This window comes from Aulonocara stuartgranti (assembly GCF_965226115.1).
Source record: "Aulonocara stuartgranti genome assembly, chromosome: 15".
In the NCBI taxonomy this organism is placed as follows: domain Eukaryota; kingdom Metazoa; phylum Chordata; class Actinopteri; order Cichliformes; family Cichlidae; genus Aulonocara; species Aulonocara stuartgranti.
In genome coordinates, this window is record NC_138951.1 from 29,592,621 (window position 1) to 29,619,039 (window position 26,419).

Below are 26,419 nucleotides of genomic sequence, written 5' to 3' on the forward strand. Positions count from 1 at the left end.
TGAAGAAACAAATTAGTATAACTCAATGAAATCCAGTCTGATCAGTACCAGACTTTACAGGCATGATGTCAGACCCGCCCTGAACAGATTGATGTGCCCATTGTCGGAAATACGGACAGCGCCACCTAGTGGCAACAGGAAATGTCATGGCTTTAACTTTGTTGTACTGATTTTCACAGGTTGATCGTGGCCACCTCAAAAGCGGTGAATATCACCATCAGTCCCTCGTGATGCTTCAGTGCAAAAATTGTGACTTTAAACTGAACGGCGCACCCTGGTGGCAACGCGGTTCATCATGAAAGATGAAGTGGCTTTTGAGGGGCTTGGAAAGTTTATAGAGGCTTGAAATTTGGCACACACCTCTAAATGGATGAAGGCATTGTTGTTATGTAACCATTTTCCTTGAATAGCGCAAAATGGCTCCACAGCGCCCCCTACAATATTTCAAAACATCAGCCCCTGCTCTGTGTTTCATCTATGAGTCTGACACTTGGTAAGCTTGTGTAAGATATCAAGATGTACAAAAAAGTCTCTTGGAGCAATATCCCAAATCCAACAGGAAGTCAGCCATTTTAAAATTAATGTGCAATTTTGATGACATTTTCCCCTCTTTTCAGGCCTCATACTTTGACGAACTCCTCCAAGGGATTTCATCATATTGAAGCATTCTTCAGTGTGTGGAATCCAAAGACCTTTGTGTTGTTAAATTGCGAAGCTTTTTACGTCCAGGGAAACGGGGTGGTTATGGCGGCACTTAGAGTTTGAATCACTCGCCAAAAAGCAGTAATCTGCTGTCACTCAAAAACACAATGTCCAATCTCTCCCAAACGTCTCAGGTGTGATGAGACTCGAGCTTGGAAGTGTTTGTTATGCCATTTGTACATAATGGTTAGAGCGCCACCTAGTGGAACGACTAACTAATCATGAATGAATGAGTTGAAATGTTAGCTGGTGGTTAAATGCATGAATTCCATCAATGTGACATCAGATCGGACGTGCTGGTTTTAGGTGTTGGGTGTGGCTCGACGTGCCGGGGGTGCGAGGGCCCTCATAACGCTGCTTGCAGCTTTAATTATTATTATTATTATTATTATTCCGGCAAATGAATCGGCCTTTTGAGGGCCTAAACATGCTCGAAAACTCATGAAATTTTGCACACGCGTCAGGTCTGGTGAAAATTTACGTATTTTAATGTTCTCAGACATGGCCAGGGAAAATTAGCTCAGTAGCGCCACCTAGAAAAATGAAAAACGCGAGCCCCCGGTATGGGTATTGCCTACAAGTTTGAAAGTCAGTACACCTATATAACGTTCAGAGTCGAACAAAAAAGTCTATTATGGCAATGTCCTAAACCCAACAGGAAGTCCGCCATTTTGGATTGAAGGTGACATTTTGGGTCTGATTTTACCGTTTCCATGCCTTGTACTTTAACGAACTCCTCCTTGGGATTTGGTCCTATAAACTTCAAATTTGGACAGTGTCAACTACACCCTTGTGCCATGTTAAATTGCGGAGCTTTTGAGTTTTCACAATACTATGAGGCCGTGGCGCCATGGCGAATTTCGATGACTCGCCATGAAAATCTTATTGCCTCTCATTTTGTCATACATTTTCTGACCTTGACCAAAGTGAACACATATGATAAGGCTCCACCCCTGAACATATTTCAACTGCCATATTTGACATCAAGGACAGCGCCACCTAGTGGGAACAGGAAATGTCATGTTTTACACTTTGGGGTACAGTATAGTGATGGGTGACATCTGCAGCCTCAAATTTCTCCAGGAAAGCCTTAAGGAGTTGGTCTTGGGTTACAGTGAAAACTGTGACTTTTCGCGAAAGGGTGTGACCCCAGCAGCATGGCGAACTTTGATGTCACGCCATGAAGAAACAAATTAGTATAACTCAATGAAATCCAGTCTGATCAGTACCAGACTTTACAGGCATGATGTCAGACGCGCCCTGAACAGATTGATGTGCCCATTGTCGGAAATACGGACAGCGCCACCTAGTGGCAACAGGAAATGTCATGGCTTTAATTTTGTTGTACTGATTTTCACAGGTTCATCGTGGCCACCTCAAAAGCGGTGAATATCACCATCAGTCCCTCGTGATGCTTCAGTGCAAAAATTGTGACTTTAAACTGAACGGCGCACCCTGGTGGCAACGCTGTTCACGATGAAAGATGAAGTGGCTTTTGAGGGTCTTGGCAAGTTTATAGAGGCTTGAAATTTGGCACACACCTCCAATGTGACGAAGGCTTTGTTGTTATGTGATCATTTTCATTGAATATCCCAAAATGGCTCCACAGCGCCCCCTACAAAATTTCAAAACCACAGCCCCAGCTCTGTGTTTTATGTATGAATCTGAAACCTGGTAGGCTTATAGGAGATATCAAGATGTACAAAAAAGTCTCTTGGAGCAATATCCCAAATCCAACAGGAAGTCAGCCATTTTAAAATTAATGTGCAATTTTGGCGACATTTTCCCCTCTTTTCAGGCTTCATACTTTGACGAACTCCTCCAAGGGATTTCATCATATTGAACCATTCTCCAGTGTGTGGAATCTAAAGACCTTTGTGATGTTAAATTGCGAAGCTTTTTACGTCCAGGGAAACGGGGTGGTTATGGCGGCACTTAGAGTTTGAATCACTCGCCAAAAAGCAGTAATCTGCTGTCACTCAAAAACACAATGTCCAATCTCTCCCAAACGTCTCAGGTGTGATGAGACTCGAGCTTGGAAGTGTTTGTTATGCCATTTGTACATAATGGTTAGAGCACCACCTAGTGGAACGACTAACTAATCATGAATGAATGAGTTGAAATGTTAGCTGGTGGTTAAATGCATGAATTCCATCAATGTGACATCAGATCGGACGTGCTGGTTTTAGGTGTTGGGCGTGGCTCGACGCGCCGGGGGTGCGAGGGCCCTCATAACGCTGCTTGCAGCTTTAATTTATTATTATTATTATTATTCACCCCAAACAAGGGCCTTTTTGAGGGCCCAAACATGCTCAAAAACTCATGAAATTTTGCACACATGCCAGGTCTGGTGAAAAATTTTGTATTTTAATGGTTTTACATATGAGCACTGGGAAATGGCTCTACAGCGCCACCTATGCCTTGTTAAATGCAGCCCTACGACCACATCGTTTCAGCTACATGTATGAAATTTGGCACACATGTGTATCATGCCAAGACGAACAAAAAAGTCTGTGGGCCCATTGACGCAAACCCAACAGGAAGTCCGCCATTTGGAAGAGAAGGTGACATTTTGGCTCTAATTTTGCCATTTCCATGCCTCGAACTTTTGCGAACTCCTCCTTGGGGTTTCATTTCATAACCTTCAAATTTGGACAGTGTCAACTACACCCTTGTGCCATGTTAAATTGCGGAGCTTTTGAGTTTTCACAATACGGTGAGGCCGTGGCGCCATGGCGAATTTCGATGACTCGCCATGAAAATCTTATTGCCTCTCATTTTGTCATACATTTTCTGACCTTGACCAAAGTGAACACATATGATAAGGCTCCACCCCTGAACATATTTCAACTGCCATATTTGACATCAGGGACAGCGCCACCTAGTGGGAACAGGAAATGTCATGTTTTACACTTTGGGGTACAGTATAGTGATGGGTGACATCTGCAGCCTCAAATTTCTCCAGGAAAGCCTTAAGGAGTTGGTCTTGGGGTACAGTGAAAACTGTGAGTTTTCGCAAAAGGGTGTGACCTCAGCCGCATGGCGAACTTTGCTGTCACGCCATGAAGAAACAAATTAGTATAACTCAATGAAATCCAGTCTGTTCAGTACCAGACTTTACAGGCATGATGTCAGACCCACCCTGAACAGATTGATGTGCCCATTGTCGGGAATACGTACAGCGCCACCTAGTGGCAACAGGAAATGTCATGTCTTACACTTTGTTGTACTGATTTTCACAGGTTCATTGTGGCCACCTCAAAAGCGGTGAATATCACCATCAGTCCTTCATGATGGTTTAGTGCAAAAATTGTGACTTTAAACTGAACGGCGCACCCTGGTGGCAACGCGGTCCACCATGAAAGATGAAGTGGCTTTTGAGGGGCTTGGAAAGTTTATAGAGGCTTTAAATTTGGCCCACACCTCCAATGTGACCAAGGCTTTCTTGTTATGTGACCATTTTCCTTGAATAGCGCAAAATGGCTCCACGGCGCCCCCTACAAAATTCCAAAATATCAGCCCCTGCTCTGTGTTTTATCTATGAGTCTGAAACTTGGTAAGCTCATGGAAGATATTAAGATGTACAAAAAAGTCTCTTGGAGCAATATCCCAAATCCAACAGGAAGTCAGCCATTTTAAAATTAATGTGCAATTTTGGCAACATTTTCCCCTCTTTTCAGGCACCGTGCTTTGACGTACTCCTCCAAGGGATTTCATCAGATTGATGCAATCTCCTGTGTGTGGAATCTAAAGACCTTTGTGATGTTAAATTGCGAAGCTTTTTACATTCAGGGAAACAGGGTGGTCATGGCGGCACGTAGAGTTTCAATCACTCGCCAAAAAGCAGTAATCTGCTGTCACTCAAAAACACAATGTCCAATCTCTCCCTCCATAGGCGTGATGAGACTCGAGCTCGCAAATGTTTGTTATGCCATTTGTCAGTAATGGTTAGAGCGCCACCTAGTGGGACATCTATAATCATGATTGAATGAGATGAATTGTTAGCTGGTGGTTAAATGCATGAATTACATCAATGTGACATCAGATTGGACGTGCTGGTTTTAGGTGTTGGGCGTGGCTCGACGCGCCGGGGGTGCGAGGGCCCTCATAACGCTGCTTGCAGCTTTAATTAATTTTGAGTTTCTGAACATCGGAAACGTATAAAATGTATTCAAACTCCTAAAAGCTTAATGTAATGGTTTTTATCAAACTCCTTGAATTAAAGCTCAAAGTCTGCATTTCATTCACCTTTTGATTTTCTTCTTCTTAGCTTTTTTATTTCTTTTTTCTTGATTTAAAATCCACTGTGAGGTTGAATAGAGGCAGCATTATAAGAAAAAAGTGTCATTATTCAGGGCCTCCACAAATAATGATCTCAAAAATACAAGCAAGAACAGAAAAGACAAAAAAAACATGTCAGAGAAAGCGTCAAGAGCCTAATATCACATGATAAACAACTCTAGGCTTTACAAATTGAATTTAACTTGATATTAATATTGTCATGAGGAGGAGACTTGAAATAATTCACACACACACACACACACACACACACACACACACACACACACACACACACACACACACACACACATCAGTTCATATAGTGTTTTAACATCCACAGCAATGACCTTAGTGCCTTCATTGGGGCTTGATGAGGAATAACTGAACTGCAGAAAATTGGATCTATAGAAGGTGACTTTAATTAGCAGCTGGCTGCGTGCACGTGGCTTTTAAAACTATGAGCTCTCATTTACACGTCTAATCAGGGATACTCCCAATTTAAACTATGCTTAATTTTCATATTTCTCATGTGGAAGCAGTCGCAGCTGATTGCACCTGTTCCCCCGAGAGCTGAAAAACCGATATGCTGCACTGATGCCCCATTAAAAATTCAGCCATATCAACATAATTTCACCACCTTTCTCTTCCTACAATCATGCAGCAAATATTCATTTCGCATTCACAAAGGAACAGTGAATCATGATTCATTTCACATATTTCAACAACAAATTAATTGACACAGTTTGATGCTTTTTGGCATCTATGCTGGATATTCATAATTATTTTCCCCTTTGGTGTTTCCATCACATAAAAGCAGGAATTAATAAGAGTGAATGAAACCTCTGAATGTGTTTTTACATTTTTTTTAATCATTATAACATTTAAGAGAAGCTCTTACAACCACCACCCCCCACAAAAAAAGACCAACCCCCCCCATATATATATATATATATATATATATATATATATATATATATATAAAAACACCCAGCACGCCCCTGCGGGCGGTTTATCCTTCAAGCTCGGGTCCTCTACCAGAGGCCTGGGAGCTTGAGGGTCCTGCGCAGTATCTTAGCTGTTCCCAGGACTGCGCTCTTCTGGACAGAGATCTCCGATGTTGTTCCCGGGATCTGCTGGAGCCACTCGCCTAGCTTGGGAGTCACCGCACCTAGTGCTCCAATTACCACGGGGACCACCGTTACCTTCACCCTCCACATCCTCTCGAGCTCTTCTCTGAGCCCTTGGTATTTCTCCAGCTTCTCGTGTTCCTTCTTCCTGATATTGCTGTCATTCGGAACCGCTACATTGATCACTACGGCCGTCTTCTTCTGTTTGTCTACCACCACTATGGCTGGTTGGTTAGCCACCACCATTTTGTCCGTCTGTATCTGAAGTCCCACAGGATCTTAGCTCGGTCATTCTCCACCACCCTTGGGGGCATCTCCCATTTTGACCTCGGGACTTCCAGGTTATACTCGGCACAGATGTTCCTGTACACTATGCCGGCCACTTGGTTATGGCGTTCCATGTATGCCTTGCCTGCTAGCATCTTGCACCCTGCTGTTATGTGCTGGATTGTCTCTGGGGCATCTTTACACAGCCTGCACCTGGGGTCTTGCCTGGTGTGATAGACCCCAGCCTCTATGGATCTTGTGCTCAGAGCTTGTTCTTGTGCTGCCATGATTAGTGCCTCTGTGCTGTCTTTCAGTCCAGCTTTGTCCAGCCACTGGTAGGATTTCTGGATATCAGCCACCTCCTCTATCTGCCGGTGGTACATACCGTGCAGGGGCCTGTCCTTCCAAGATGGTTCCTCGTCTCCCTCCTCTTTCTTGGGTTTCTGCTGCCTGAGGTATTCACTGAGCACTCGGTCAGTTGGGGCCATCTTCCCAATGTATTCTTGGATGTTCCTTGTCTCATCCTGGACTGTGGTGCTGACACTCACCAGTCCCCGGCCCCCTTCCTTCCGCTTACCGTACAGCCTCAGGGTGCTGGACTTGGGGTGAAACCCTCCATGCATGGTAAGGAGCTTTCTTGTCTTTATGTCAGTGGCTTCTATCTCCTCCTTTGGCCAGCCTATTACCCCAGCAGGGTACCTGATCACGGGCAGGGCGTACGTGTTGATGGCCCGGATCTTGTTCTTACCATTCAGCTGACTCCTCAGGACTTGCCTGACCCTCTGCAGGTACTTGGTGGTTGCAGCTTTTCTAGCGGCCTCTTCATGGTTCCCATTCGCCTGCGGGATCCCCAAGTACTTGTAACTGTCCTCTATGTCTGCAATGTTTCCTTCTGGTAGTTCAATCCCCTCAGTTCTGACTACCTTCCCTCTCTTTGTTACCATCCGACTACACTTCTCCAGTCCGAACGACATTCCAATGTCATTGCTGTATAGCCTGGTAGTGTGGATCAGTGAATCGATGTCTCGTTCACTCTTGGCATACAGCTTGATGTCATCCATGTACAGGAGGTGGCTGACAACTGCTCCGTTCCGTAGTTGGTATCCGTAGCCAGTCTTGTTAATGATCTCACTGAGGGGGTTCAGGCCTATGCAGAACAGCAGTGGGGACAGAGCATCTCCTTGGTAGATCCCGCACTTGATGGTGACTTGTGCTATGGGCTTGGAGTTGGCCTCTAGTGTTGTACGCCACATCCCCATTGAGTTCCTGATGAAGGCTCTTAGGGTCCCATTGATCTTGTACAATTCTAGGCATTCCAGTATCCAGCTGTGGGGCATTGATATATATATATATATATATATATATATATATATATATATATATATATATATATATATATATATATATATATAAAAACACCCAGCACGCCCCTGCGGGCGGTCTATCCTTCAAGCTCGGGTCCTCTACCAGAGGCCTGGGAGCTTGAGGGTCCTGCGCAGTATCTTAGCTGTTCCCAGGACTGCGCTCTTCTGGACAGAGATCTCCGATGTTGTTCCCGGGATCTGCTGGAGCCACTCGCCTAGCTTGGGAGTCACCGCACCTAGTGCTCCGATTACCACGGGGACCACCATTACCTTCACCCTCCACATCCTCTCGAGCTCTTCTCTGAGCCCTTGGTATTTCTCCAGCTTCTCGTGTTCCTTCTTCCTGATATTGCTGTCATTCGGAACCGCTACATCGATCACCCGGCGGAAGGGGCTACATGAATAGGATGAGGGACCTATGGATATATATATATATATATATATATATATATATATACTGTATGTGTAATTCACTCACAGCTACAGGTTCAAATAAAACATGTGCTGCATGCATGGTTGCACTTTGCTTTATTCGAAGATTACACGCTTCACTGCCCAAGAGGCTAAAGCTGCCAGTAGTAAATGAACTGGTTCTTGTATAGTGCTTTTCTACTCTTGAGCACTCAGGTGAACCGGTTCACCTGACTAATGCATTCACCCTTTTCTATTGTTTCTGAGAACAGAATAGAATTAGAATAGAATTCAACTTTATTGTCATTGCACATGTCACAGGTACAAAGTCAACAAAATGCAGTTTGCATCCATCCAGACGTGCTTTAGCCATGATATAGATATATTACAAATATATTAGCAATAATATAGATATGTAAGTATATTACAGAAATGGGTCTATTATGGTATGTTATAATGTACATGATATGAAGGTATGTTATGAATATTCTATAACTATAAGCAGTGTTGGTCAGGTTACTTGAAAAAAGCAATCCCGTTACTTTACTGATTACTTATTTTCAAAAGTAATTAATTACTTAGTTACTTTTTAAAAACACGATTTACAACCTGAAGAGGTGATAAAGCGTTAGATCTTTCAGCCCAATTCTACTTTTTCTGCATAATCCATCATACAAAATGTAATCAAATGGAAAAGTCTCTTTTTTAAACTTGTTTTATCAGTTTTAATCTTTCAACTTTATGCATCAAGCAAAAATGTAATTATATGCAACATTCTCTGACTTGAATAAATTAGTTTAACATTTAAACCTATTTTCTGCACATTCCAGCACATAAAATAAAATATTTTTTGTGCTTACACTCACTCTTTCAAATAGATGCAAGTAAAACACAGCAAAAAATAAATAAAGTCAAAGACTCAGCGGTCCTGTTGCTTTATTTTCACCTGTAAAGCAGGACTGGGGTAGGCGGAGGTTTACCCTGGTGCAGGTGTGCTGCGGTCAGTTGAAGAATCTGCGAGTTTCTCTGTGAATTTCCCATTACGTCGTTGCGCACTCGGTGCTTGCTTGGAAGTTTAGGGGGTTTTTTTGCTGTAAAAAGTTTTCTTCCCACGCACAACGGACGCTAATGTTTTTGTCACTTTTTATGGAATCAAACTCAAAATAAGGTCAGTACTTCCACGCTTTAAACGCTGCACGCTCATACTCTCTCCCACAATCGATATATGATCCATTGTTGATCTGCACACAGCTGTTGTCACCAACGGCGCACTCGCTTACGTCACTGTCATGAGACATTCTCGCAAAAAAATCACGGTTTTATTAACGCAGTAACGCAGCGTCTCTACGGGAAAGTAACGGTAATCTAATTACCGATTTTGCAATAGTAATCCCTTACTTTACTCGTTACTTGAAAAAAGTAATCAGATTACAGTAACGCGTTACTGCCCATCTGTGACTATAAGTATGTACAGGCTATGAACATGTGCTTCCAAACTAACATTCACACACCAATGGATGCATCAGAGAGTAACACGGGGTTGGTATCATGCCCAAGTAGACCTGGGCGATATAAGATTTTTTCATATCACGATATGTTTTTTTATTTCAGGCAATAATGATATATATCACGATATAAGCCAAATAACTATATTTGTAAGATTTAAATGTGCCGTTGCTCACAAGTAAAATGTGAAATAATCAGCAGCTTGTTTTGATTAAAATTTTTATTTTCCATAATAAGTTCAACAGGGCAGATGTACTTAAGGAACATGAGACTTTTCCCAATAAATAAAGGCAAATATTGTAAACTACACAAAAGGCAGCCGCTAAAGCGTTTAAGTTTCAAAATAGAACTGTCATGGTCTGGTTGGGCACCTGCAGGTCTCATACAGCGGCTCCTCCTCCTTTAGGCGGAGTCCGGTTGCCCCTCCCTGGCTGACCACCTGTGAGCAATCGTGCCAGCGGTATATCAGACCTGCGCTCTCAACCACTCATCGCCTGAGTATCTGCTATTCCCATGTTAGTTCAGTGGAGCATCCTAAACCTTGTCTTAACGCCGTGTGATGACTCACCTGTCTTTTCTTGTCCTCAGCGATAGCACCCGGAGTGGAGATCTTGTTCCCCTCGCTCCCGTCCTCCTGGACCTGGGCCGCCAGCTGCTTACACAACGTGGCCTGCCGGCCCACCGCTCACCTGCCTGCCTCCCCACGCCTCGACCACTTCCGGGTTTTCCGCTCCACCTGTCCCCTCCATCTGAAACCAAGTAAGGCAAATCAATTCAACTGCGGAGGATTATTGGTTGTCTGCTGGATCCCTCTGATCGTGATCTCCTCTTGTTCCAGTGCCCCCGGCCCCTACCTAGTCCTGTTTCTACCTCCCCGCTGTCCCCGCTGTTCAGCCGTCTCCTAGAGGTGTCTAGGTCGCCCTCATTATCACCGACGAATCCTACGCGCCACTAGTGTGGTGGCGTCGCTATGTGTTTCACCTTTGTTTACCTGTGGGCGGAAATAAATCGTTTGTTTTCTGTCACCTCGCTTCCGGGTTGGTTTCTGCACCTGTGTCCATCCCTGTTCCCTCGTGCCGTTGAGCCGTGACAAGAACAAACAAAACAGACTACTAAATTGTGTCAATTCCACTTAGAAACAAAATATTAATTCTAAAAATAAATCTTAGTTTGTTTTACAGAAGAACGGACAAAATTGACTAACTTTTGTCAATATCAAATAAACTGAGAACTAAAAGGAAATTCTCAATCTCTCCTTGTTGTATAGCTTAGATTTTCAAACAGTCTTAACAGTTACTTTAGTCTGACAAAAGCCGAATAACGAATTAGCGCTTCCAGTCAGAGATTGAGCATGCACCGCTTTATTGTATTTCCAGACTTGCTTTCGGCACAATTTACAGTGCACGCTACTCTGTTTTTTGTCAGACTTGAAATAGCCGAAATACCTTCACACTACAGAACTTCTATGGCTCTTCCGTTCGACAATCTCTCCGGCATTGGAACCATCATCTGTTTTCTCTTTGGTAACCTTCGGTCATGCTCTCATACACTCATTTCCTCCATTACCCGGGCTGCACGGTGGCTGGCTGCTTCCCAAACAAATACACATGTGTGGCACTTGTGCTGTACGTAACAAGTCACGTGACGTGACGCTGCAGCTGTGATTGGTTTGGCTCTGCGCTAGTTAATTTGGATTGGCTGTTCTTCTTTTTTTTTTAAGAGGACAAGAGCGGTGAGGCCTATCGCAATAGTTACATTTTTCTATCGAGAAAAAGTTATTTCGCTATACATATCGTTATCGTTCTATCGCCCAGCTCTATGCCCAAGGCTATTTGTCATGCAGACTAGAGCAGACGAAGAGCAAACCACCAACCTTCTGGTTAGTAGGTGACCTGCTCTACCACCTGAGCTATAGCCACCTTCATAGTAGCAGTCATAGGTATTAATTCTTTCAGGTACGTACAAATAAAGAGTCAGAATCCAAATAGAGCGGGTCAGGAGTGCCAGGTGTAATTAAAGCTTCCCTGATAATGTTTTTACCTGACTTTGAACACTTCAAGGCTCTCTTCCTGTGAAGCTCTGCACTACTGTACATTGTAGTATTGTATTTTAAATCACCGGTCTGAAAATCAGATCATTTCATTGTATTATTAAATGAAACACATGTAGTGCAGGATTTGGAAGGAAGGGATCCGGGTTCTTCTTTGCAATCTTGCTGTTGTTTGAATAATATCGACCGGTCAGATTTGAAAGGCTCTCGCTGCAAAAAGTGTGGAAAGAAAAAGAATGTTGAGAGAAAAGAATGAATTTGCTAAAATTTGAAAGTATTTGAATGCCTTCTATATACCTTGCATCTCGCCCCATACCTGTTGGGATACAGTGGAGGAAATTATTGTTTGATCAGTTGTGGAATTTAAAAGAATCTGTAAGTTTGTTCACTTACAAAGAAATGAACAGTCTCTCATTCTTATGGTAGTTTCATTTAAAAGGAGAGAGACAGCTCAACAAAAATCTGGAAAACCCCACCAAAACACATTAAATAAAAGTAATACATTGATTGGCATGTCATTGAGTGAAATCAGTATTTTATGACTTAGTAATTGGTGGACAAAACCTTGATGCCAAGCACAGCTGTAGTTGGTCATTAGGTTTGCATATAAGCTGGGCATATACTGTGTGATTTTTGGCCCATTTTGAGCCGATTTTTCAGTCGTGCGACCATTTTGGGGATTGGCCCGAGTTTCGCTTTAATCGTGTGTTGTGCATCCTGTAGTATACATGGGGTAACGAGAAGCGAATAACACCTCACAACCAGCTCCCGATCATCAATCATATGGTCGCAAGAAAATCAAACCTGTTTGAAATCCTGTTGCCCTCGTGATGGTGTCAACGCAGCCTCTCACACTGCACGTGTGCAAACACAGAAATGGAAGTGAAAAGACAGAGTAGCATGGCAGTGCAGCGTGTGATTAACAAATAAATCTATATACACCGATGACAACAGATGAATAAATAAAAAATCTATGCATACATAAAAATCAGGGGGTCCTTTTGTCCCTCTGTGGGGGGTTACACCCACTAGGTTTATATCTGGGACTCTCCACCATTTGACCTTAGAACTGAAGAAGCTTCTTGGATGAGAGGTGAAACGTCTTCAAGCAACTTAAAGAAGTCCAGACGCTTTTATTTGCAAGCTCCTTTGACTACGATGACCTGGATGACTGAGAACCTTCACAGACATACATAAAAAACATCTCTTCTTTTTGGCCGTATGTATATCTGTCCCACTGATTGTGGCAGACTTCAAAAACAGCAGATCATTGTTTCTCTGAGTGATGGACTCATGCTAATAATAATATTAAATACATTCTAACAACAGCTGATCAATCTTAAACGTGCTGCTGTTGTTTAACGCGACCTCCGTTGGTTTCTTCTTTCTGGCGCAAAGTGGGCGATAAACAAACAAGAGAGATGGGACTTGCGACAGAAAAGCCGATCAGCTGATCATTAATCTGTTTCATGATTGAAGTAGAAACAGGAGAGGGAGGGGGAGAGAATGAGAGAAGAAGAGGCAGCTGTGTAGCAAAGACACAGAATAACTCCAGCTTTGCGTCTTTTTCATTTTAGCTGAAGTAAGGGACAAACTGCATTCCTTTTCACCTCAATATGAAACATGTAATATTTTCTCTGAATACCAGATGATTCCGTTTTTTTGGGGATTTTTAAGGTTATTTATTAGAGTTGGCAACTCTAATAAATAACCTTATGAACAAAATAAAGTTCAAGATCAGTAACATCATAGCACCCACCCAGCTCTATAGAAACTCCGTCATGCTAGTTAGTACCAGTACGAAAAAGTCAGCATAACGAAAATAAACTACACCTAAACTTGGTTTATATCTGACCCAGATAGACTGCAGGTCATAACTTCTTACCTGAAATTCAGTTCACCTGACACTCGGACTGGAGGCCACCTCGGGTCTCTCCTCCTCCTGCCTCCCCTTTCCCTCATCCACCTGCTGGCCTCCACCACTTGCTAATGTTACTGAATCTGTGGAAGCGCTGCTATAGCCACTAGTGATGTGTCAGTCGCGAACGAAATGGCTCTTACGGTGTGTTCACACCGAACGCGATGGACGCGAACAAAACGCCACTAATTTGACGCGTGCACATTCGCGTCTCAACGCGTGTCCAAGAAAAATCCATCGCCGCGCGTGAACCGGAAATGTGGGAGGAATGTGGGAGGAAGTTGTGCCAGACCGGTATCTTTGCAAGATGGCGGCTGTCAAGCTAGCGCTTGAAGAGAGAGTCTCCCTTCTCTATGTACTGTGGAGAGCAGAGCAGCGGCGTAAAAGACGTCCTTGCCGTACCTGGGTCCATCAGGTCGTCCAGAGGCGTGAGCAGTTTGGTGAGTTTCACCATTTGCTCCAGGAGCTGCGCCTGGATGACGGCCGATTCCAGCGATATCACCGTCGGCCAGTTTGAGGACCTGCTTTCCCTCGTCGGTCCCAGCAGGCGCTCAATCCCACCTGCAGAGCGCCTGTCTGTCTGCCTGAGGTTAGTAAAAGTATTTAATACGGTAGTCCTTTATTGATACCTGTGCTAATATGCTAAACCATCCATTTATACACTGCTAACAGTGAATGCTCTCGGTGTTTACTGATAGAAAACTGTGGTACGGAGACGACTCTTTATAATGTTTCTAGTGATACTCAGAAGGTCTCATCAAGTCCAGATTTAATTCGATTTATGCTGTTATCAGTGTTTGCGATGATAGCATGGCTGTGGTGTCACATCAATGTATGCGCTCGGTGTTTGCTGATATCAAACTGTAGCATTAGGACCACTGAGTTAACCTTTGTAGTGATACTCACTCCTTTTTATTTAGACCTGGTTTAATTCTGGTATAGTTGAATATTTGTATATAATCCCTGCAGCTGTCAGACTCTATAACAGGGGTCACCAGCCTTTATTAAAACTGAGAGTTAGATAAAACTGAACAGTATGGTTCATCTTTAGTTACATGGTTCTATCTTAATAAGCTGTCTTATCACAGATTAATTTTTCAAAAATATTAATGATTTAAGCAAGGAAAGGGCTACAGCTCGTTATTTCTATTAATGTCTTACTTCATTCCTACCTGATTGACATGTTTAGGAATTATGAGTGATTTTCACACTGTAGTTGTAAAAGTTGCTACCAACCAAATTATGATATGTTAAAGTTAAAACAAAACACAACTGTTTTAGATATTATCTAATATACATTTTTTAAATTATCCTTATAATTACAAAATGTTTTATGTAAGATTTAAGTTTTGTGATTTAAATCAGACATTACAAAAGTATTTTGGAATTTGAATAATGTATTTTGTAACTGCAGTACACATAATACTAATTTTGAACAATTTTGTCCAGGTTCCTTGCCACCGGGGACTCCTTCAGGACCATCGCGTTCAGTTTTCGAGTTGGTGTGTCCACGGTGAGCCAGATCATCCCCCAGGTAGTGATGGCCATCTGGGACTGTCTAGTGGACGATTTCATGGCTGTGCCTTCAACTGAAGACTGGCGGTCCATCACAGAGGGATTCCAGGAGCGCTGGAACTTCCCTCTCTGCTGTGGAGCTCTGGATGGGAAGCACGCCCAGAGGAACCGCATATATCATATAGGAGACACACACATTGATGTACACTAAATATTTATTCCATTTCTTTTTTTGTGGTGCCCAAATTTATGCACCTGCTTGATTTTGTTTAAACAATTATTGCACACTTTCTGTAAATCCAGTGAACTTCTTTTCACTTCTCAAATATCACTGTGTGTCTCCTGTATGATATATTTAACCGTCTTTTTTATTGTAATAACGATTTATACAGGAAAATGATGGCTATTAACAATGTTGCCCAAACTTTTGCATCCCACTGTATTAGTATATTTGTCATTAGTACAATATGAAATAAATTCTACATGTGTGCTAACATTTGCTGTGTAGTAGAACTGAGACATTAGTCATTATAAAAATTTATTTTAAATAATATTAAAATTCTCAAACAGAAAACATTAAACATAAATATATAAAATATAAGTATTTACAGAGAGACAGGAATAAAAAGGACCCAGCTGCTCTCCAGAGCAGGAACAAGGCTGAGGAGGAAATGCTCCATTGGAGACTGGTGTGGCCTCTTCAGGGACTCCAGGATGGCCAGCTCCAGCGCAGATGGACCGTCCTGGGACCCGTCCCTCATCTGCCTCAGAGCTGTCCTCCTCTGTGGGCCCGTAAAACAGCACTAAACACAAAGAAATGAGAAGGCTGCTACTAGATTTTCATTTCAACATCGAAAAAAACCAAGCAGGATATAATCAGATTGGTTGTAGACATTTAGTAAAGGTGATCACAAGGGGATCCCACCGAGTAAAAAGCTATCAGTGCTTGCTGTACTGCTGATGCTACAATTACATACCTGTGGTGCAGCAGCAGGAGCTCAGGGACTGGGGAGCCAGGAGAAGCAACAGGGGATGCTCTGCTGCAGAATCAGTTGGTTCTATCAATACAGTATTAAATGTTAACAGGTTGAATATAATAATCATAGAGTAGACAGTGGTTCCTCATTTATTGCAGGGGTTCTCAGAATAACTAGCCCCTCGCCACGCACTTTATACACTTTTTTCCCCACACACATGAACATTGGTCACAGTTCTCACAATTGATTCTCAAAGTGCAAACCTTTGTAGATTGCAAAACGTAAAAGTATTATTATGCCGCGTTTTGTCTTCATCTGCCCGCCACTTTCCCTCGCCTTTTTCCCTCGCAGTGCAGGTGTCTATTTCCGAATGAGGGTCATAGTTATGGGTGTTTTTGTGCTTTTTTTTCTATTGGACGTGATGGCTATCAAAACCAAACATGATAAATTTGGCAAGCGCAGGAGACACGACACGAAGGAGATTTGTCAATCAGGCTGCAGAATGCAATGCTGTACTGTGCAATAACAAATCAGCGAAAAAGCGAAGCATGAGCGGGACCACTGTGTGCTGTTTATTAATAAACAATAAAATATATTCCTAAATGACAACATGGATAAAAGCAGAACGGTATTTGTACGTCAGTGGGAAAATAGCGGTGGCTTGCTAGCTTTTGTGCGGCTTCCCCGGGTCAGTAAAAACTTTCAAAAGAGAAATGAATGAACTTACCAGGTTGCCCAATCTCTTCACATATCTTCCTCCAAGCTCGGTCCTTTATATTCCTGTCTCGATACAGAAAGCAGCTGGTGTCGTACAGCTCCGGGCTGTTTGCTACCGCATTGATTAGCCTTCCCCTCCATTGAAGTATGAAGGGCTTTGGCTGGATCTTCCCCTTTGACCTAGGTCACAGCCACGTCACCAGGCTCCTGATTGGTTGTCGCGGCGCGATTTGACGCTGGAGTTCAGATTTTTCCAACTCGAGCGGTAGACGCGAAACGCGCATATGCACAAAATGCAACACAAAAACTCACGCGCGTGGTTTTATTCGTGCGTCAAACGCACCAGACGCAAATCTGCTTCCGAATTTTCGCGGGACCTGCAATCGCGTGTCATCGCGCCTTTCCATTGACTTTACATGTAAACCTGACGCTCTATTCGCGTCCATCGCGTTCGGTGTGAACACACCGTTAGAGCCGGCTCCTTATCACGAGCTGTGGGTTTTGTTTTTTGTTCTTTCTCACCCTCTCTCTCGCACTTTTTTTCTGCTTCACTCCGCAAGCGAGCCTTGTGCTTTGCGCTGGGAAGAGGGGGGAGGGGCGGTAGTTACACTCGCAGTAGCACTGGAACAGAGCGGGAGAGAGAGACAGATAAAGAGAGCCAGGGACAACAACGTCACATTAGAAAGGTACAGAGATCATCCACAACTATTTTAAGTTGCGGATGATAAAGGATTCAGAAGGTTTATTCATGCTGTCCCATATGACAGAGAATATGCATGTTCTTTTTGTTTTCATATTTTAATTTATATTTAATTGTGTTGTGGTTTGCAGTGTTTTGTGTTGTTTCACTTTAAATTTGTAAAAGGAAAAAGCTGAAAATTTAAATAGTTAAAAGTTGAACTGTGAATAGTTGGTTTTTGTAATATATGATTTATTTATTACATTTTATGTGGAGTGAATAAATAAAAGTATATTTACGGTGGCCCCTAGAGACAAAGCACACACAAACTCCAAAACATGTAAAAACTCCAAAACACTTAAAAACGTAATAGTACGTACAAACTTCGAAGCATGTACTGAGTGCTACAGGTGTTACAGGAGTGATACGTGTCCTGTTGTCAGGCCTGCAGGTATCAGGCTTGTGATGTTCTCCTTTATCTCATAGTGGCCAGAAATTATTTTTGGAGTGGCATCAAATTTGATGCAGAACACCTGATTGTTAGTTTTAAATGTTTATTTAAAAAAACGCCTTGGCTGCATTTTTAGGTAAACAGCTGCAAAAAACGTTGTTGTTTGCTAAACTCAGTTACTTTTTTGAAGAAGTAACTATATAATTAATTGCCCAACATTGGTCATTATATATTGTGTTTTGCAGACAGAGTTACAGAGCTCTCTCCCAGACCACAGACTCATACTCACAATACAAGTCAGAGATTTATAAAAAAGAAAAAAGAAAGAGAAAGTTGTGTTTTCAAAACTGGAGTTCAAGTTATTTTTACTTCCAATAGGGTTAGCATATTACAAAGGTCATGAACAATATATATATATTTTTTTAATTGTAAGTGGGCTAAAGCAGTTAATTAAAAGTAGTCTAACATAAATGTAAATGCTGTAATTTGATTATTTTAATAAACCATGTAACTTGGATGGATTCGATGCTGGCGTGGCCACAGTGCACACGTCTGCTGTTGCTCACAGTGGTCCAAGGAACCACTCAGGGAGTTTGGGTGTTCGCTCAGACAAATGAAAAATTAGAGGGAACATTGCCCTGAATGGTATGCCTCATTTTATTTTATTCATTTATTATTTTTATTTTAATGAAGCAAACAATAAATGAATTCCCCTGTGGTTACATAATTATTTTTCGACTTACAGGCTTGATCATTCTTATTAGTTAAGTCTCAGCTTAGTTCTAGCTCTTTAGAAATGTTTCAGTTTCAGTTGAAGAAAGATAGCGATGCTCATCTGTTTTGGCTGCTAGCAGAAACCTAGCTAACTCACCTATGCAACCCAATATTACCTTATTTCCTTTATAGAAAATTATTAATGTAGTAAGCTAATTATTGCTACTGGAGGCAATTTGTTATCATCATAATAATTCAGTCATAGTAGAAGACTGGTGTAAACTGGCCCTTTTCATATGTATTATTTTATTGATTTAAATTTAGCCAACAGTGGCAGCATGATTCAGGTACTAGTGAGCAAAATTTTAGTCTGTACAAGCTGTGAACATATAGTATCTCACTTATGCCACTTAGATCAAAATTTTACACACACACACACACACACACACACACACACACACACAAAGAATGAGAAGAAGAATGAGAAGAAGAATGAAAATGAGCAGCCTAGCTTAGGTACATTGTTAATATATTAATTATTTTCATTAAAACTGTATTCTCAATTCAGTTTGTCTGTATTTTGATACAAGACACAGATTAGCAATGATGGGCCAACCAGAGACTATAGAGGGTCAGTGAAGATTGGTGCTCAATTTGAAAAAAAAAAAAAAAAAAAAAAAAAAAAAAACACTGATTGAAATACATTAGAATGTAGCTAATGTATTTCAGTCTGCTAAAGCAGACTCCCCAACATTCCTAAACCATGCCCTTTATATAAGGAACAGCCCGTCTTTTAGCATTAGCCTAGATAAAAATCCAGCTTACCTGTTAACTGAAGACTTCTCTGGTGCATGGTGTAAACAAGTGGCTTTTGCTGTTGATGATATAAAAAAAGACTCAGTCTAGTTTTATATTTCACAAGCAAGAGTATTATTGGTCAGCTTCCAAACCTTGCTAAGTACTCAGCTTCAAAATGGTCAACAAACTTTCTGACTCAGACAGAGCAGGTGGGTGGGACTGCTGAGCTCACAGCCAGAGCTGTGTGCCAGAGATGATCACCAAGTGTTCGAGCTGCCAGAAACCAAAGGTTTTGGCTCACAGGGAATACATGTAAATACACTGACCTAATTTTTAAAAAACTGTAGGCATTTTTAATATGAGCATCAGTGTAGCATGTGAAGGTGGAAAACATATCATAGGTCCTCTTTAAAATACTTTGCATGTGTTCCATCCAGCATATTTTGTTTGTCCATAGTGAGGCCTGCTGTAATGTCTTTGGTGGCTAAAGCTTAATCCCACGCAATGACCTTGTGTGGGACAGCTGGGAGGTAGCGCTTACATAATGTGCAGTGATGAGGACATACATAATTACAATCATCCTTTGTAGTCATTCATAAAAGGTTAAAGAGTCTTCCTCGAAGATGTCACTTTCTAAAGTTAGAATGGATATTGTAGATAGATCTTGTTAATCAACCTGACACAGCCAAGATAACTGAGAGAAAAGTTTGCTATAGAGTACTATGCAAAAGTTTGGAATCCCAACCAGTTCTTTAGATCTTCATTTAAGTTTTTAAAGTGGTCTTGAGCAATAGTTCTCCAGGAATTCCGAGGGTATTTTAAAGGTTTGCTTTGGACATCAATTCCTTTTTTACTCTTTGTACGAGCCCATTTTCAGATGAATGTTTTATTTGTTAAGACACTTCAGCTACACTGACCTCTGAATTATTCAAGCATAAAAATGTACCTAACTTTAGGGATTAAGCAGTGTTGTCTCTACACGTAACATAAAGGTTAGTGAAAAACAAAGCACTTAGTTAAACTTAGTTAAACAAAGCTGCTTGTTACAAAAATACATTTGTTCCAGTTTCTTTACTTGAATCTATGAAAAAGTATCATCTACTCTTCACTGAAACCTCATCAGAAATAGTGGAAGGGTGGCTATGAAGAAACCATTCTTAAGGAAGAGCTACAGCAGCTTTGAAATATGGAAATGTAACGCGTGGCGGACACTAAAGCGGTCGCGCCAGAATGTCACGCTAAAAAGAAAGATTCTTTAAAATACAAGGGGGAGCAAGCGAGTCAGATACCACGGGCACAGAAAGGAAGCAGGTCTGATCAGAAACAGTTTATTACTAGGCCAGGGAGCACAAATAAAACACCCTTAAAATGTACGTAATAAAATGTTTGCTCTCTACTAAAAACAATTCTAAAACCCGTAAAACTACCATTTTCTACATTCACTAACCCCCCCCTACTATAATTAGGCCACATGTTCATTATGGGTCCATCCGCAGGCCAGGAATTCCTCCTTTAGAGCAGAGTCCACGCCAGCCCCGTCTTCGGCAGACAAGAAAGAGCCACCCATCTTCTTGTCCTTCCGCTGGCCCATCACTTCCCAGCCCGGCTTGCGTTCTGCCAGAACAATGGTCCCAGAAGCGGCCCTGGCTCATGGCCATGGTGACCCTCCCCCAATCCAACTGCACCCAGTAAACAACAGTAGAGACCCTACTCACAAATGCAGGTAAACCTCTGCCCTGCTGCCAATCACACGCGTTGTCTCTTACTGTTGCCGTTCCATGAGGTCAGGACTTGGTCACCGCATCACACTGGCCATCTCGCATTAACCTTCCAGTCTGGGGCCTCTCTCTTCAGTGCTCAGCTAGCCTGTTTTTAAAAGGTCTTTACACAGCTGATAGGCCACCTCTGGACACACCCCTGCCTCAGCAGGTGGTCCCTATCAGCTAATTTGTCCCATGTGCAGCCAGTCCACAGTGGATAAAAACCATGTCACATAAAACACTAAAAACCATGCAATAGAAACAGAATAAAACCATGCAAATAAAACAACACTCATAAATAAACACTAAAAATCAGAATAAAACAATATACAAGATAAATACAAATTTCCACTGTGTGACAGAAACATTTGAAATTTTTGCCTCAAATGTATTTTTGCTACTCATAAATGTATGTTATGAGTATTTCAGGAGACGGCTACAACAGTAAGTGTCTGCAGCCATCTGCAAAACATGGTGGAAGCTCTATCGTGGTCTGGGGTTACATTTCAGCCAGCGGTGTTGGGGATTTTGTCAAACTTGATGGAATTATGAAGGCAGAATTGTATCGTTAGATTTTGTTCCACCATTCAATACCATCTGAGAGGCATGTGATTGGCACTGCTTTCATTTTTCAGCATGGCACAATGCAGAAAGAGAACACTTGGATAGAAAAGGCAGCCAACCAGAGTCCAAAGGAGCTTAGAAGAGGTCATACCAAATTGTGACTTTCTAGCTTGTTAGAATTGTACAGACACAGTTTTTGACTGACCTTTGACTTCAATGTATGTTTGCAGATACATTTCAATAATTCACTGCACCTATTTTCCATTTTCCTAGGAATATACAGGGAGTGCAGAATTATTAGGCAAGTTGTATTTTTGAGGAATAATTTTATTATTGAACAACAACCATGTTCTCATTGAACCCAAAAAACTCATTAATATCAAAGCTGAATGTTTTTGGAAGTAGTTTTTAGTTTGTTTTTAGTTTTAGCTATTTTAGGGGGATATCTGTGTGTGCAGGTGACTATTACTGTGCATAATTATTAGGCAACTTAACAATAAACAAATATATACCCATTACAATTATTTATTTTTACCAGTGAAACCAATATAATATCTCCACATTCACAAATATACATTTCTGACATTCAAAAACAAAACAAAAACAAACATCCATGGATTCTGTCAGTGTTTTGATCTGTTCACCATCAACATTGCGTGCAGCAGCAACCACAGCCTCCCAGACACTGTTCAGAGAGGTGTACTGTTTTCCCTCCTTGTAAATCTCACATTTGATGATGGACCACAGGTTCTCAATGGGGTTCAGATCAGGTGAACAAGGAGGCCATGTCATTAGTTTTTCTTCTTTTATACCCTTTCTTGCCAGCCACGCTGTGGAGTACTTGGACGCGTGTGGTGGAGCATTGTCCTGCATGAAAATCATGTTTTTCTTGAAGGATGCAGACTTCTTCCTGTACCACTGCTTGAAGAAGGTGTCTTCCAGAAACTGGCAGTAGGACTGGGAGTTGAGCTTGACTCCATCCTCCACCCAAAAAGGCCCCACAAGCTCATCTTTGATGATACCAGCCCAAACCAGTACTCCACCTCCTCCTTGCTGGCGTCTGAGTCGGACTGGAGCTCTCTGCCCTTTACCAATCCAGCCACGGGCCCATCCATCTGGCCCATCAAGACTCACTCTCATTTCATCAGTCCATAAAACCTTAGAAAAATCAGTCTTGAGATATTTCTTGGCCCAATCTTGACGTTTCAGCTTGTGTGTCTTGTTCAGTGGTGGTCGTCTTTCAGCCTTTCTTACCTTGGCCATGTCTCTGAGTATTGCACACCTTGTGCTTTTGGGCACTCCAGTGATGTTGCAGCTCTGAAATATGGCCAAACTGGTGGCAAGTGGCATCTTGGCAGCTGCACGCTTGACTTTTCTCAGTTCATGGGCAGTTATTTTGCGCCTTGGTTTTTCCACACGCTTCTTGCACACCTGTTGATCACGCTTCAGAAGCTTTGCAATTTTGAGACTGCTGCATCCCTCTGCAAGATATCTCACTATCTTTGACTTTTCTGAGCTTGTCAAGTCCTTCTTTTGACCCATTTTGCCAAAGGAAAGGACGTTGCCTAATAATTATGCACACCTGATATAGGGTGTTGATGTCATTAGACCACACCCCTTCTCATTACAGAGATGCACATCACCTAATATGCTTAATTGGTAGTAGGCTTTCGAGCCTATACAGCTTGGAGTAAGACAACATGCATGAAGAGGATGATGTGGACAAAATACTCATTTGCCTAATAATTCTGCACTCCCTGTATAAAAATGAGGTCCCATAAGTCAGTAGTCTTTCCAGTTTGTGTCCTGAGTACTTTACATTACAGTGACAGACACTTAGTCAAAAATGGTTTTTCACTAAACTCAAAAGACTAGCAGCATGATAGAAAGGGGTTGCCACCAAATTTCTATTTCCATAAAGCCATTCTTCTTGCTTTTTTTTGCTATGGCAATTTACCTATTTATAGCACCTAGTAGCACAAAGTTGTTGTTGTTGGGTTTTTTTTATAGAAAGACCTATACGAATATACCTACACAAAGGAGAGTCCCTTTCTATACCTTGTGCCAGAGATAGACAAGGTCAATACAGTAATCTAGATTCCCAATAAATCTAAAGGGTACGATTGGATTTAGAAGCTGTGCTGTGACAGCCAAACTGCAATATCATGACATTTTCACTAAGATAGATAAGAAGACAACTAATAAAGAATCCAACAGAGATGGATGAGTGCTGGAACTGCTGAGCTCCAAGCATTCATAAGGAGACACCCTCCACTCAGTTCCAACAATGAAATCAAAGTCGAGAAAATAAATGAGGCAGAGAGTGCCATGGGAGGCTTAGCCATTGATCCAACAGAGAAACAAATCTGTCTTCCTCTCTATCTGCAGAGATCACAATAATACAGTACGGATCACCTGCGGCTGACTGTTACTGTGTCAGATTTGTATAAACCTGCTGCCTTTTTACTTGTTCCAATCATTTGAGTTTGACAACACATCGAAACTTTGATGCCAATGAAATATTGTTCCCTTTTTTTCCCCTTTTTATTTGATTAGATATTAATAGCCACATATTTAATGAATTTTATGATATCTTGGCTAGAGGGTTTACAACTATTCTTTCTCTATAGTTGTTTCTTTTTGGGTTTTAGGCTGGAATTTTTGAAGGGGTATAGTTTTTGGGGTGGCAATAGCTCAGTAGCTCAGGAGTTAGAGCAGGTCATGTACAAATCAGAAGGTTGGTGGTGATGCATGGCTGCTCCAGTCTGCATGCTAAATATCCTTGGGCAAGATACAACCCCAAGAAAAGTGCTATACAAGAACCAGTCTGTTTACCTTATTTAAAAAAAAAAAAAAATTAAAGTAAGCCAACTGTTTGATCATACTATTGTCAACAAAATAGGTAAGAACACACATCTACATTGTGCTTGTCATAAGTGTGAACATTTTAAAAAGCCAGGGAATGTGCTGTAGTAATTTAAATAGAGGTATTGATAGATTTCAATAGAATTTTTGACTTACAGCTTAAACCCCCAGGCACTTATCTCTGAGCTGATTTCTAAATAGGTTTTTCTTCTTTGTTTGAGACAACCCTTTCACATAGAGTTTTTCTTATGGAATAACTCTCACTGACAATCAGTGTTGGTCAAGTTACTTGAAAATAGCAATTTACTACTTTTACAAGAAAGTAATCCCGTTACTTTACTGATTACTTATTTTAAAAAGTAATTAGTTACTTTATTACTTTGTTACTTTTTAAAAACATGATACACAACCTGAATACACAATAAAGCAATAGACCTTTCAGCCCAATTCTGTTTTTTCTGCATAATCCATCATATAAAATTGAATTAAACGAAAAAATCTCTTTTAAAAACTTGTTTTATTAGTTTGAATCTTTTAACTTTATGCACATTGCATCAAGCAAAAAATAAATTATATGCAACATTCTCTGACTGGAAGAAATTTGTTTAATATGTTATTTTCTGCATAGTTTTTGTGTTTACACTCAAAAGAATTCAAATCAAAGATTCAGCAGCACTAAGTTTTGTCGCTCTTAAATCTATTTTCACCTGCTTAGCAGGAGCGGGGCCGGTGGAGGTTTGCCTGATGCAATAGCGGTCATGTCAGTGTTTCTCTGTGAATTTCACATTCCCATGGCAGAGTGCTAGGTGCTTGCTCAGATTTGAAGGTAAATTTTTTGCTGTAGAAAGTTTTCTTCCCATGCAGAGTGTACAGCAGATGCTAATGTTTTTGTCACTTTTTTGTCATCCATTGTTGACTTACACACCTCTGTTGCAACCACGGACGTCGCACACTTGTACGTCATTGCCATGAGACACTCTCACAAACAAAATCACCGTTTAGTAACGCAGTAACGCAGCCTGCTTACTGGAAAGTAACAGTAATCTAATGACTTTTTTTTTTGCAATAGTTATTCTTACTTTACTTGTTACTTGAAAGGGGTAATCGGATTACAGTAACGCATTACTTTTAACGCATTACTGCCCATCTCTGCTGGCAATACATAGGAGTGAATGACCTGAATCAGAACATTGGACAATATTTGCAAAATTGATAGAGTTTCAATTTAATTAAAAGAGGAAAAAGAAAAAAGGTTATAAGGTTAATCAAGTGGCCATTTGAGAAACTGCAGTTTTCAGTTAATTTGAAGTAGATGTACTTGACAGCTCCAGAGGTTTGATGCTTGGTTTTCTTTTTTGGTTTTTTTGGTTTTTTTAAGAGATTTTAATACCCGATATTAAAATGTCTTAACCCCCCCCCCCCCCCCCCCCCAAAAAAAAACAAACAAACAAATAAGCATCTCTTTTCCTCCATATAATAACTTCATGAGTTCAATACTCATCTGCCTGTTCAGTGATTTCTTATATTCCAATTAAACTCTTGTTTTTTTCTTTTGGAGTTGTATTTTGGCCATTAGCTTTTATTTACAAAGCATCAAAGACATAAACAAACATGCAAACTGAGAAACAGTCTCTTTTACCTATCTGTCTTCCCTCAACACATCCCACTTTCTTAGTCACTGTCTTTCATTGCCTCTCTATTGTTTTTTGCATGGCCCTTGATACAAAGGATAGCATGAGTGTTAATATCAGCT

At 41.3% G+C, this 26,419-nt stretch overlaps 2 long non-coding RNA genes across 3 annotated transcripts; one reads left to right on the forward strand and one right to left on the reverse strand.

Moving 5' to 3' along the window:
• The first annotated feature begins 8,927 nt into the window (after positions 1–8,927).
• Positions 8,928–10,573, forward strand: LOC309689642. Its single transcript, XR_014271480.1, has 4 exons — positions 8,928–9,320; positions 10,065–10,173; positions 10,247–10,417; positions 10,497–10,573. It is a non-coding gene; the product is annotated as an uncharacterized lncRNA (long non-coding RNA).
• A 5,085-nt stretch (positions 10,574–15,658) lies between these two features.
• Positions 15,659–19,524, reverse strand: LOC309689641. Of its 2 annotated transcripts, XR_014271478.1 has the most exons (4): positions 19,505–19,524; positions 16,846–17,456; positions 16,119–16,199; positions 15,659–15,944 (listed from the first exon to the last, which is right to left on the reverse strand). It is a non-coding gene; the product is annotated as an uncharacterized lncRNA (long non-coding RNA). The 2 variants fall into 2 exon arrangements; XR_014271479.1 differs by lacking the exon at positions 19,505–19,524 and having other exon boundaries at positions 16,846–18,272.
• Positions 19,525–26,419: the final 6,895 nt, after the last annotated feature.